Source organism: Carcharodon carcharias, chromosome 5, assembly GCF_017639515.1.
Source record: "Carcharodon carcharias isolate sCarCar2 chromosome 5, sCarCar2.pri, whole genome shotgun sequence".
Taxonomy (NCBI): domain Eukaryota; kingdom Metazoa; phylum Chordata; class Chondrichthyes; order Lamniformes; family Lamnidae; genus Carcharodon; species Carcharodon carcharias.
In genome coordinates, this window is record NC_054471.1 from 60,572,256 (window position 1) to 60,586,028 (window position 13,773).

Here is a 13,773-nt window from a genome sequence, read left to right on the forward strand (position 1 = left end):
ATGTTTTGCAGAAATTTGTGCTGTGCCATTTACTGTTGAGGAGAAGTTCTCAGTAACTGTTGTCCTGCCTAGTGAGTAATCACAACTGCACTTGTTAATGGCCTACCCTTAATGTGATAAGTTAATGGGAGGCCACAAGGGGAGAGTTTCCACTTTGGGTGCATCTGTCATGAATCAGCATAATCAGGTCATGTTTTAAAACATAAGTTTACAAAAAAATTGCTTTACAAAATAGTCCTTGATAGATTGAAGAATGATAATTTCAGCCAGAATTTTTCAGAAGGCAGAATCTCCCTTCCTGCCAGCTGAAGAGTTCCCATCAACTCCAAGTGCCCCGCAGCCATTTCACACACGCCCGTCCCTCACTCTGGAATCTGACTGGCCGGCAGCTCTCCAGGCCCCTGCAGTGGACTGAAGAGGAAGTGCACTAACATCCCTGAACCTAAGTCCCAGGACCAGGGGACAAGGTAAGTTTAAGGGGTCCCAGGGTGGAATGGTAGGGAGGGCCTTGGGGGCAGTGTGTGCAAAGGGGGTGTTCAGGGTGTTAGAGGAGAGGCTGGGGCTGGAGGGAGGTCCGGCTGCCACTGGACCTTAAAGTGGGGATGGTGGGGGGGTGCACCTGCAGTCAGAAGGGGGCTTTGATGGAGGCGTCCTCCTAACATTCCAACCTGAGATCTAAGCTTGTTCTGTATCGGACTTCTCCCATGCCAGGCAAGTTCTCCCACCAGCCTAAAAATTGAGACTGGGTGGGAAGCGGCCTTTAATTAGTCAATAATTAGCCACTTAAGGGCCTCAACTGGGGCAAAGGCAGGCTTTCTGTCAGAGGCCTTGCTGGCCCCAGAGTAAAATCGCTGCGTGTTTGGGGTGAACAGGAACCCGGAGGGAATCAAGTTCCTTCAATTTCATGCTCCCCCTGCCCACCCTTAAAACCAGCCGGCAGGGGAGTGTGAAATTCTGGCCTTGGTAAAGTTTGATTAATACAGTAGAAAATAGATTTATCACAAAAAATAAACATTTTCATCAGAGCGTCTATTTGGGTTTTGGAAATGCAATGCTGTACTGACTAACTGGCTTCCCATAGTCATGTGACTCTGCCATGAGGCATTCTGCCTCTGGGTGCAGGCATCTTGGGTCAGTTCAATAAAGGCTCTCATTGGGTACACACTGAAGGAGCATATGAAACAAGGTGTATAGAAGTGAAGAAAAAATAGGTTTTTGAACCCTCAAAAGAGGCAGAGAAGACACTAAAAACCCAGGAATACAGAAAGGATCAAATCTGCAAAAAGCTGCTGAACAGAACAATGGAAAATAGGCTAAGGCTGCCAGACTGCAAGTGAGACAGCTCAGAAAGGCACAAAGAAAAGTACAAAGCTGCAAAAAAGCTGCTGAAAAAAGGACAAAAGAAAAGCACCCGCAGACTGCAAGTGAAATTACTGGCTGCAGAGAAAAAGAACAAGATAAAGCAAACACAGGCTACTTGTGAAATTATTGGCTGCAGAGAAAAAGGCTAAAGGAAAGACAGACAGAGGCCGCAAGTAAATTACTGAGTGAGTAAAAATAGCTGCAGTAAATTTTCCAGTCCCATCTCCAGTCCAATTGAAAAACGATGCAGAGCAAAATTGGCAGCTTTTCCACTCACAATGGCAAAACCACAAGATTGCAATAGACCTAATGAACAAGCTTGAACTGATAAAACTAGCCACACTGTTAAGACTACTGGGGAAGGACTGCTACCACGCCAAGCCTAACAGACGAGCAAAGAAAAAAGACAACAGAGATTTTGAAAACATTGAATGCACATTTTGTACCCCAAGCGAATGTTACATATGAACATTATGCATTCAACACTAGAGTTCAGAGTGAAAACAAGACCATTGAGCAGTAATGCAGCTAGCAGAATCATATGAATTTGGACAGCTAAAAAATGATCTGGTTAAAGATAGATTGGTCTTAGGCATTAGAGACCCCTCAGTGAGAGAAAGTCTGCTGAAAGATGAGAAATTGACGCTAAAGAAAGCAATAGGCATGTGTCAAAATGCAGAAGTTGTGAAACAACAGCTAGAGCATACATGTGACAGGGCAAACCAGGAAATACATTATGCTGAGAGATAGTACAAGCCTAAAGAGCTGAGCAATCACAGACAAAGGGCAGGAAGCTGATACTGTGGAAGACAGCATGCCCAGGGAAAGAAGAATCGCCCAGCATGGGGAAAGCAGTGTTTTAACTGCAAGAAGCAAAATCATTTCACCCACGTGTGCTTGGCCAGAAAAAAAGCAAAACAAGCTTATACAGATTGCCAGTGGAGAGATTTCAGCAGTTGAGTCTGATGAAGAACTATACACCATGCAGCAGGTTAGTTCAGTCAATTCTATAGGAGATAAATAATTTGTGACTGTTACAATGATGACCGCAGAGGGAGAGTATCAAGTGAACAAGAAGTGTTAGATAGACACAGGTGCATCATACAACATATTGACTTTCACAGACCTGTGTGAAGTAGCTCAACATGGTGATCCAAAAATGAAGCCCTCGAAAGTAAGATTGAGGCTATATGATGGCACAAGACTCGCACTGAGAGGACAACTTAGGCTGACAGTCCAATGCAATGGCAAGAAGGAAGATCTCGAGTTCCATACCATAGGTGGGTTGCAACTGCCACTCTCTCAGCTAGAGCAAGTCTAAATCTTCGGCTGGTAACCTTGAGTGTGCCAACAGAGAAAGGGCAAAAAAAAACCCAGAAAAAGGGCAGAAAAATACCCCAAAGAGAGGGAAACAACATTCAAGTAGACTACAAGATGGTCGCTGACCACATCAGAGCAATGAAATGCACAAGCAGAAGGTAAACAAGAAGGTGTTCACATCAGAGCTGAACTGGTTGAGTTGAAGGGCAAGATTCCAACTGAGTCTATACCCTTAAAAATGCACAATAAACTGAAGTCTTCAATTAACCAAGCTGTGTAAGATCTTACCAAACAAATTTCAGGGACAACACAAAGGTACAAGGAGGAAAGAATAACCCACAATTCCAAAGTTGGCAACTCAAAGCGGGAGTTGAAGAAACTCAACCAGATATACAGGTGCGACTGCAGGCATATACACTCAACTAGGGAGCTGTTCTTTCATAGCAATTGGGCAGTCAGGAAGAAGGGATCTCATCAGCTGTACCGAGTACAGAACTACCATCAATTCCAGAGGTCCATGAGTCCCCAACAACAGCAATGGAACAACAAGGTAACTAGTGCCATGGGAACAACACTCTCCGGACAAGGAACATCACTCAGACGAATATGAACGCGCACATGTTCCATTAAGAGACCTGCACAGTTTAAAGATTATGTGTGCAATGCATGTGCAAAGATTGACTAGTGGACCAAACAGAATGGATGGTAATTGTCAATGCATGAGCACAGTGGGTATATAGTGAGTAGTTGAGCAGTCACACAGGATCATGCATGCAAATATATCTTTTGTTCACTGGGAATAAAGGGAATGTTGTATTTTTTTTCAATTTGAAAAGGGGAATATTTGTACCCTTTTTTAAATATGAGAAAGGGGATGTTTGCATCATTTTTAATATGAAAAGGGGGGTGATTGGGTTCAGAAAATGCAATGCTGTACTGACTAACTTGCCATAGTCATGTGACTCTGCCATGGGGGCAGACATCTTGGCTAGAGTTTTCTGTGCCCCCTGGTGTCGGGCGTGCTCGGCAGTGTGAGTGGACAATATGGCAAGAAGGCCAAAAATTGGTTTCATGACGTGGTGAAACCTGTTTGTGATTGTCCTTTCAGCCCATCGATGGCAGGCTACCTTTCCTGCCATCAGACATCAGGAACATCATTGTAAAACATCAGCATATCGTTATAAGGCTAGCCTGCTGGACTCATCCTCCCTGCTGGATCATCCACCCACATCAGCGTGATTTCATAACTGCACATAAGTGACGTGCACCTGGTGAGCTGCACTTTGCTCAGGACTTCGAGGTATGTTTGCCTACCTTGCTTTGGGCAGTCATCAGCACCAGGCTTTGCAGGCAGCACCATATCACTTCTAGTGGGGCTCATGGGCAGGTCTCCATCTACCAGACCCAGCCATAAGGCGGGGGTGACTTTGTATGGCTGCAGGGCTACGTTTGCTTGTGGAAGAGGGAGAAGGGGCCTCAGGCAAGGGAAGAGGCTGAAGAACAAGGGCTGTTCTGGGGAAGGGACCAGGGTGGGGGGGGGGGAAGGGGGGTGGTATCACAGGGTTTGTGTGGGGCACAAGTTGATCTGTGCGAGTGGCCTCAAGATCGTGAGGGCTGAGGAGGCAGTCTCCAGAGGAGATGAGGCCAGATGGAGATGTGAGGGTATGTGTGTGAGAATGGGTGGTGAATGTCCCTTGTGCTGGCAGTGAATGAGATGCCAATGAATGTGTGATGAGCTTGAGTGTGTGAGTTTGGAGTGCTGAGATGATTCTCTTACCCTGGTGGCACGGATGAGATAATTCATCCTCTATCTGCATTGGATGGCCAACCTCTTCTGTGCACTGACCACTGCCATCGCCTGCCAAGCCGGAGTGGTAATGTTGCTGCCCCTCCTGCAGCCAGAGCAGGGATAGAAGAAGACATCACAATGGGCCTCCATGGCCCTCAGTGTCTCATGGATACCCAGTCTTGAGTTGCCAGATCTGTTTGTAATCTAACCCATTTAGCACGGTGGTAATGCCACACAATGCGATGGAGGGTATCCTCAAAGTCATGATTGGACTTTTCCTCCACAAGGACTGGGTGGTGGTCCACTGCAGAGGTTATCACATGGGGGGTAATCAGCAGGAGGTTTCCTTGCCCATGTTTGACCTGCCATGAGACTTCGTGAGGACCAGGGTCTATGGCGGTATTTTCCGTGCCCACAGGCAATGGGTGTGATCAGTGGTGTGAGCAGACAATATGGTGCAATCGGTTTCACGACAGTGGGAAAGGAGTTTGCGATCGTCCGCTCAGCCCACCAAAGAGGGGCAGCATTTCCCACCATTGGACATCAGGAACCCTTTGTAATACATCAGCATATCATTACCAGGCCAGCCCGCCGGAATCACTGCAGCTGAGGAGACTGGTGTTGGGGTGGGGGGGGTGGGGGGGGGCGGGAGCAAGGGCAGCCCTGTGGTTGAATATAGCACACAAGCATTCGGGATGGGGGTAGGGTGGGCGAGTGAAGTGGCCACGCATTAGGGAAACCTATAGAAAGTGACCATTCCTCTGCAGCTGAGACAGTTCAGGCGCAGCCACATTGATAGGATTAAAACAAAAACAGAATTACCTGGAAAAACTCAGCAGATCTGGCAGCATCGGCGGAGAAGAAAAGAGTTGACATTTTGAGTCCTCATGACCCTTCAACAGAACTAGGTGAATCCAAGGAAGGGGTGTTATATAAGCTGGTTTAAGCCAGCCTTAAACCTTAAACCAGCTTATATTTCACTCCTTCCTTGGATTCACCTAGTTCTGTTGAAGGGTCATGAGGACTCAAAATGTCAACTCTTTTCTTCTCCGCCGATGCTGCCAGACCTGCTGAGTTTTTCCAGGTAATTCTGTTTTTGTTTTGGATTTCCAGCATCCGCAGTTTTTTGTTTTTATTTTTGATAGGATTAAAGTCGGGCTCCTAGCTTATCTGTCCACTCAAGCAATGCAAAGGCATCAAAGTGCCACTAAGTACTCCAAAGCTTTACACCCTCACTCCCCACGTCCCCAGTCTTGGCACACAATGTAAATTCATGAGCATTTTAGTGGACTGCAGAACAGTTGGACGACTGCAAACATTGAACAATATCCTTGCTAAAGCTGGCCATGGAGCAGTCACTGCTGGAGGCATTCACAGCCCCTTGCAATATCAGCATCCCAGTTTGGACTAATCCCACCCATGGTTCAAGCTAACAGGCCAGCCTTACAGTGCACAAATCTCTGGCCATCCAAGTGGTGGTCAGCACTCTCTGGGAAACGTTAAGGGGCTGGCAGAGTTAACCAGGACATGTTCATAGTACACCCATGCTAACCACGTGTCTCCCTCTTTCATCCTGCAGGAACCAATACATCAGGATCATGGAGCCTGATGAACTAGTTGTATGCCAAATGGCCTACAGCCAGCGAAGATAACGGAGGAGACCGCGACTGAGGCTCCTGACTGCACAGCGGCAGGAGCAGCAACCTAAGGAAGAAGGGGCGGCTGGGGCTCCTGCACATGCTTAGTGCTTAGGGACACCTAGGGTCTGTAGATGCTGCCTTTCCTTCCTGCAGGTGACCGTGAACCAATGTCGCTGAAGACTGCGCATCTCTAGGGAGCTGGCATCTGCCAGCTACTTCAGGATTTGGCGCCACAGGGACATGGAGGGCATCCACTGCCAGTGACCATGAAAGAGACCATGGCTGTCAATATCTAAACCAATGGCTCCTTTCAGGGTTCCACAGGTAACCTCTGTGGGATATCACAAGCCTCCACCCACAAATACATTCATGAGGTCATGGATGCCATCTTTGCGAGGGCACACAACTTTGTGCATTTCACCTGGGACCAGGACAGCCAGGATGCAAGAGCGATTGGATTTGCCCAGATCTCGGGTTTCCCATAGGTTCAGGGTGCGATCGACTGCATTCATGTGGCGCTCAGGTCTTTGTTGCAACACAGGGTGGATTACATCAACCACAAGGGGTTCCACTCACTGAATGTGCAGCTGCTGAGCAACCACCAGAAATGCATCCTGTATGTGTGCGCACGTTTTCCAGGGATTGTGCACAACGCCTACATCCTCAGTGGGTCACAGGTCCCTGGGGTCCTCCAGGATCCACAGAAGCTGCAGCGATGGCTCCTCGGGGACAAGGGCTACCCATAGAGGATGTGGCTGATGATGCCCGTGCAGCAGCCTCTGACTGCAGCAGAGCGACGGTATAACGAAGCTCGTGCTGCAACTCACAACTTGGTGGAGCAGACCATCGGGATCCTGAAGATAAGGTTCTGGTGCCTGGACCACTCTGGTGGAGCCCTGCAATACAGTCTGCAGAGGGTGGTCACGCATCATCGTCGTCTGCTGCACCCTTTACAACCTGGTGCCGCAACAGGGAGACGAGCTGGCTGAGGAGGAGATGGAGGAGCTACACGTCTCCTCTGATGAGGAGGACGCCGATGAGGATGAGGGTGAGGAGATCCTCAGAGACGACGATGAGGTGGACGAGGCCCTCGCACTGGCCAGATGAGGCAGGCGTGTTTGGGAGACCCTCGTAGCTGCTAGATTTGTGGAGGATGATGACGTGCAATGAGGAAACACCATAGTTCCTCACATCGCATCTGTGAATGTCTGACTCCAATCTGGCTTATGGCAGCGCGAATATGCTCTGTGAGAATGCTCCTGTCATGGAGATGAGGTGGAGGTCTCAATAGTCATTTGGTTGCAGAGGAATGTCTGACTCCTGCCTGGCCGAGTGCAGCTCACTTGTGCTCTGTGATCAATGTCATATCATAGAGATGCAGCTATGAAACTTTAAATGTACCTGATCCTTTGGCCACCTTCAAAACCTGAGCACAGCGTCACTGGTTACAGATGCTGAAGATATGGGGGCTGTTCCATCTTAAAGATGCTGAGAGCACACAGAGAGAATGACGGAACTCTGTGGTGCCTGCCCACGATATTCTGGCAGCAATGACCAGCACTGCCAAGGTGCAGGCATCAGTAATGTGTCCAGGGAGTTTGAGGCTGGACCATCACTTTGGTCTGAAGGCTGCACAAAGCACAGGGAAAAGGCCCTGGACTGAGACACCTGCCTTTATCTTGTGTAGAAAAGTTTTCACATCTGAGTGACATGAACACTGCTCATCAGAACAAGGAACCATAGGCAGGGGGACACTCTTGGGAGTTTATTGACAAAAGTGAACAGTATGTACAAGTGATTAGCACCCGTGCCCAGGCTATGCAACTAATTCTTCTTAAACGTCCTAACCCTGTCATTACATCTTGGTGCTCCCCATACATCCACCGCTGAGGTGGAGGCAGCCTGCTGACTGCAACACCCTGTCTGTGGTGACCTTGGGGGGTGTCCTCTAGAGGGCTGAGACTTGGAGGGCCCCAGACTGCTTTCGGGGTGCTGCAGTGTGGCAGTGGCACCCTCCTCGGCCTGTGGAGCTGGAGCTGGAACTGCTAAGGTCACAGGAAGAGGGGAGTTGGATGGGCTGGACACTCCCTGAGTCACCTGGATGGATGGGCCTGGAGTGTGCAACTGCTGATCCTCCGTCCTATGGGTGCCTGGATTCTCCAGGCTGACTCTTTGAGGAGCAAAGTCCTGGACCAAGGTCTCCATGGCAGTGTTGACCTTGGTGCATTGGCATCCCAGCATTATCACCTCAACCTGAAGGTGGATGGACTCCTCCATCATGCCTGGCAATCTGAGGAGTGAAGCGGACATTCCTTCCTGATTTGAAGACACTCCATAAATCTTCACATGGCTTCTGAGAATGTCTGACTCCTGTCTGGTCAAGGGCAGGGTCATATCATAGAGATGCAGCCATGAGACTTTAGAAGCATCTGATCCTTTGTCCGCCTTCAGCACCTGAGCCCCTCAAGATCACAGCATCAGTGGTCACAAATGCTGAAGAGGTGGGGGCCAGTCCCTTCTTAAAGTTACTGAGAGCAGCACCATCAGGATGCATTTGCAGCTCCAGCAACTGTGACATGACCGAGTCCAGAGACTCATCATCTCACTTGGACCCAGCAAAGTTCTGGCCTCCAGCAGTCCTCTGAGTGCTGGACACCTGGGAAGAGCCTGCCACCACTTGCTGTGGATCGGATGGTGCAATGTGCTCACCAGATTGTGATCCTAGGGGTACTCTAAAGCTAGGTCCCACCGATCTGTGTGTCTCTGCACTGGTGGAGGGTGTGGGTGAGCACTGTGACTGGACATCAGGGAGGGTGTCTCCAGGATCCTCTTCAGAGGTTTCTCGGGGCTTAATTGGAGGCCCTAGGTCACGGACTCTGTTGGCTGTTTGGCAGAAATGCTTCCAGAAGCAAGGAGAGATAATTAGTGCATGGCAGTGGCCTGTGAACAGGACACATCACTCACAGCATGGTTGTCTGATGGATGTTGCACCGCTGGACACTCTCTTGGTAGAGCAGTGCCGACCTCACCAGGACTGCTCCAGACCCTTGCCAGCCAGCTGCATGGCTCTGTTTTCAAAGTCTGTGATGACCTTGGTTTTGGCCATTCCGTCACTGGGTCTGCGACCTCTCCCTCTTGCTGTGTGCCAGCTTGTCCTGTATGAATAGAGGTGGAGAAAGTGTTCTGTCAAGCCAGCTGATAAATATGCTTGACCTGTGTGGGTGCTGAGCGGTCCCATGGACAGGATGAGGACAGTGAAGGTGTGTGTGATAGGGTGAATGGTGATGTCCCTTGAACCAGCTGTGTGTGAAATCCCTGTGGATGTGTGATGGGTTTGTGAGTGTGTGAGTTGAGAGTGATGAGAAGGATGAATTACTCTGGCGAAACGGAAAAGATCATTCATCGTCATGTGGCACTGGGTGGCTGTCCTCTTTTGAAGGGAGTTGGCGCTGATCGCTGCTGCCACCACCTCCCAAGCTGAATTAGTGAGGTTGCTGGCCTTCCTGCAGCCATGACAGGGGTAGCGGATATCCCAGAGGGCCTCCAGGGCATCCAAAAGGTGCTCGAGGAATGCATTGCTGAACCTGGGGGCTGTAGCCTTCTTCATTCTTCCATGCAGCAGTCATGGTCTGAAAGCACTGAGATGTGTGCTTGCGGCTGGACTTTAAATATGGGGCCCGGCGTGATGAAGCAGCGAGGTGATGGTGTGTTTCCCAGGAGTGTATAAATAATGTGGCGGTTTTGGGACGATATGGTGTAAAAACACACCATCACAGCACTTAGTGCAAATCTGGGATGATTCCGCCCAATGTTGAAGACAACATGCCTTCCAACTGTATACCACTGTGCTGCCATCACTGGTGGGTCTGTCCTGCCAGTGGGACAGGACATAAACAGGAATGGTGATGGTGGTGCCTGGGAAATTATCTGTAAGGTATGATTCCATGAGGATGTCTATGTTAGGCTGTTGCATGACTAGACTGTGGGACAACTTTCCCAATTTTGGCACCAGCCCCCAGATGTTGGTAAGGCGGACTTTGCAGGGTCAACAGGGTTCTGTTTGTCATTTTTAAAATTCATTCATGGGATGTGGGCATCACTGGCTAGGCCAGCATTTATTGCCCATCCCTAATTACTTGTTCAGAGGGCATTTAAGAGTCAACCATGTTGCTGTGGATCTGGAATCACATGAAGGTAATACCAGCAGATTTCCTTCCCTAAAGGTAATTAGTGAACCAGATGGGTTTTTAAAGACAATCAGCAATGGGTTCCTAATTCCAGATGTTTATTGAATTCAAATTTCACCATCTCTTGTGGTGGGATTTGAACCTATATCCCCAGGTCTCTGGATTGTCAGTCCAACAATAACACTATGCTGCCACCTCCCCCTCCCCCTCACTTTGTTGTTTCCAGTACCTAGGTCAATGCCAGGCGGTCTGTCAGGTTTCATTCCTTTTATGCTCTTTAGTAAATGATTTGATATAGTGTTATACGAGTCAAACACATTACTGTGAGTCTGAAGTGATGTAGGTCAGACCAGACCAGGTAAGGGCAGCAGATTTCCTCCCATAAATGGCATTAGTGAACAAAATAGATTTTCATGACAATGGTTTCATGGTCACTATTTCTGAGACTAGCTTTTAATTCCATATTTACTTTATTAATTGAAGTTAAATTCCACCAACTGCTGTAGTAGGATTTGAACCCATGCTCCCTGAACATTTTTTTTTAATTAATTTAAGGGATGTGGGTGTCACTGGCTGGGCCAGGATTTATTGCCCATCCCTAATTGCCCTTGAGAAGGTGGTGGTGAACTGCCTTCTTGAACCTCTGCCTGGGCTTCTGCATTATTAGTCCAGTGACAACACCTCCAACCTTCAAAAGCAAAATACTGCGGACGCTGGAAATCTGAAATAAAAATAGAAAATGCTGGAAATACGCAGCAGGTCTGGCAACATATGTGAAGAGAGGAACCGAGCTAATGGGCTGAAATTTTCCTGCTCCGTGGAGGTGGAGGTAAGACCGGGAAAATAGTTGGGGGGAGCTGCATCAGGACAGCACTCTGTAAGCTTCTTTTGTTAAGATTTATGTTCCCTGTAGCTTAATTGATTTCAACCACCTCAACTAGCAATTTAATAGATTCACTTCGTTTCGAACAAGACTTTAACCAATTAAGGCAAAATCAGTACTTTCATTGGTAAATTTTAAAAGAAATTTATTAAAAGAAAAAGGGATAAGAAAAAGGTATACCTAATAGCTTTACCACAGACTTTTACAGCTTCAGTTGGATGATCAAGTCATTGAAGTTGCAAGATTCCTCAAGTTATTTCATTGACAGAAATTCTTCCAGAATTCTGCCTCGGGAGCATTCAGTACATAACTAGCTAGCACAGAACTTCTACTTTTAACCCCTGAATTGCCAATACCCCAGCTCAAATCAGGTTTGGCAATTTCAATGTTGAATTATTTTCATTGGATTTTAGCTACCTGCGTACATTGTCCAGCAGAAGGAACAATGAGTCTGTTCAAAGTGTCTTTCCTATCTGGCTTTGTCTACTAATTGCTGGGTCTCAGCTTAACTTGATCAAGGCCAGAGCGATGCTGAGCTAGCACATAATATCTGATCTGATGCTGTTCCCACAGGCAGAGCCTTATTGCAGCATGTTGGTGCTTTTAAAATTTAATATAACCCTAATTAACAACATAACTATTTGGTTAATTACTAATTCGTCAATTATAACTTAGAGATGCTCTACTTAGTCAATCAACTGTTTCTGACTGGTTGCTAATTATGCAAGCATTCTTAATTAATGTGAGAGCACAAAAGGGCTTCGTTGGCCTATTATTAGTACAAAATGCCATCCTGACCTTGTTAACATACTACAGTGAATATACTAAGGAAATAGTCTATAAATGGTCAAGTTACACTAAAAATCTACTACCCAGGCCCACTTATTGGGGGCATTCCCTCTGACGACATTCCCAGGAGCAGGCTGGGAACCAGGTCCGCTGCACCCCCTCCCCCACCATCCCCCCTCCCCCCCGCCTTGTGTAGGCTGCCAGCTCAAGTGAAGTGAGTAGTATTAGGGTGTTCAGGGCTGAAAGAGTTAATGTGTGGGACGGAGAAACAGTACTACCCACATGATAATGTAAGAGAGAGGCACATGTCTAAGAGTCTAGGAGAAGAAGGAAAAGCTCATGGCTTAGACTGAGTATTACCTGTGGTCTTGTATATCTGGAAATTGTTAATAAATACAATAAACCAGCTGTTGTTCAAACATACCTATGTCTACAAACCATTCCTTGGTTGTGGCAGCAGTAAAGGACCCTGAAATATCCGAAAATCAACTGTAATAAAGCTTGCAAGTCTGACCTGCAAAAAATGCGCCAAAGCTGAAGAGTTCAGTAAAACAGTTGAAAATCACCATAAGAGCTCCTTGGAAGATTTGGAGGCTGAGAGGCAGAAAGAAATCAATTGTTCAGCTTCCATAGCACAGGACAATCTGTGAAAAAAATCCCAATCTAGCAGCAGAGTCAAAGAACCTGGCGGCGATTAGGCAAGGGTGAACGAACCTTAAAAAAGGCTTAAAATCTTCAAATTTATGGCCCAGTAAACAGGCAGCACTGGGAGAAATTCTATTTTGGCGAGTGTGGGTTTCTATATGACCCGCAGCCCGGGTCCAATGTTGGCACCAGCACATGTGTCGACCACAAGGCTGCAATTGAAAAAAAAATCAGCTGCTCAAAATGATTTCCTAACAGGAAGAAAGCAGTGCACTGGCCTTATTAATTACACCCAGCAATTAATTTCAAAATTCGTTACAGTTTAGGAATGACTACCAAAGACGGTCAGTGACCACAGTGGGTATCAGTGAAAGCCTGATTGGCACTAGAAAACTCCACTATTGCAACAGAAGCTTTAAAAATCCCGGCAAACCTCCTAAGAGCATAAAACAGCTATGGATTCCAAATTCACCTTGCCAGACTGGTTTGGGCACATGGATGGGCCAGATCAGACACATCCCCAGAGGGCATGCCCCCAATAAGTGAGCCTGGGTAGGAGATTTTTAGCGTAACCTGACTACTTATAGACAATTTTCATGGTATATTCACTGTACTACGTTAACAAGGTCAGGATGGCATTTTGTACTAATACTAGGCCAATTTAGGCACTGTGGAGGAAGAGGTTTTTAAGATTCTGAATAGCATCCAGATGAAATAATAAATCAGGAGCTGAACAAGTCAATACATTATTGTACTCTATTGGAGCAATTTCTGATGATGTGACAGCAATAAATGGCCTTAATGAAACATCAGACAAATTTGAAGAGATCTTAAAAACATTTGATAATTATTCTAATTTGCAGAGTAACAACTTACCAGTTTAAGCTAAATAAAAGGGTCCAGAAACCTAGTGAACCAGTGGATACCTTTATCAATAACCTGCTGAAGGTTGTGAATATGGTGATCTTAAATCCGAGCTGATATGAGACCGCATTGTAATAGGGCTAACTGATGACACCATTTCTGACCTACTGCAATCCAAAGAAACTTAACTCTGGGGAAAGCGATACAGGTAGTCAGACAATCAGAGATCCATCAGCAAAGTAGAGCCATAATAAGAGGGGAAGACAAGCCATGGTTCAGAAAGCCACCAATAAC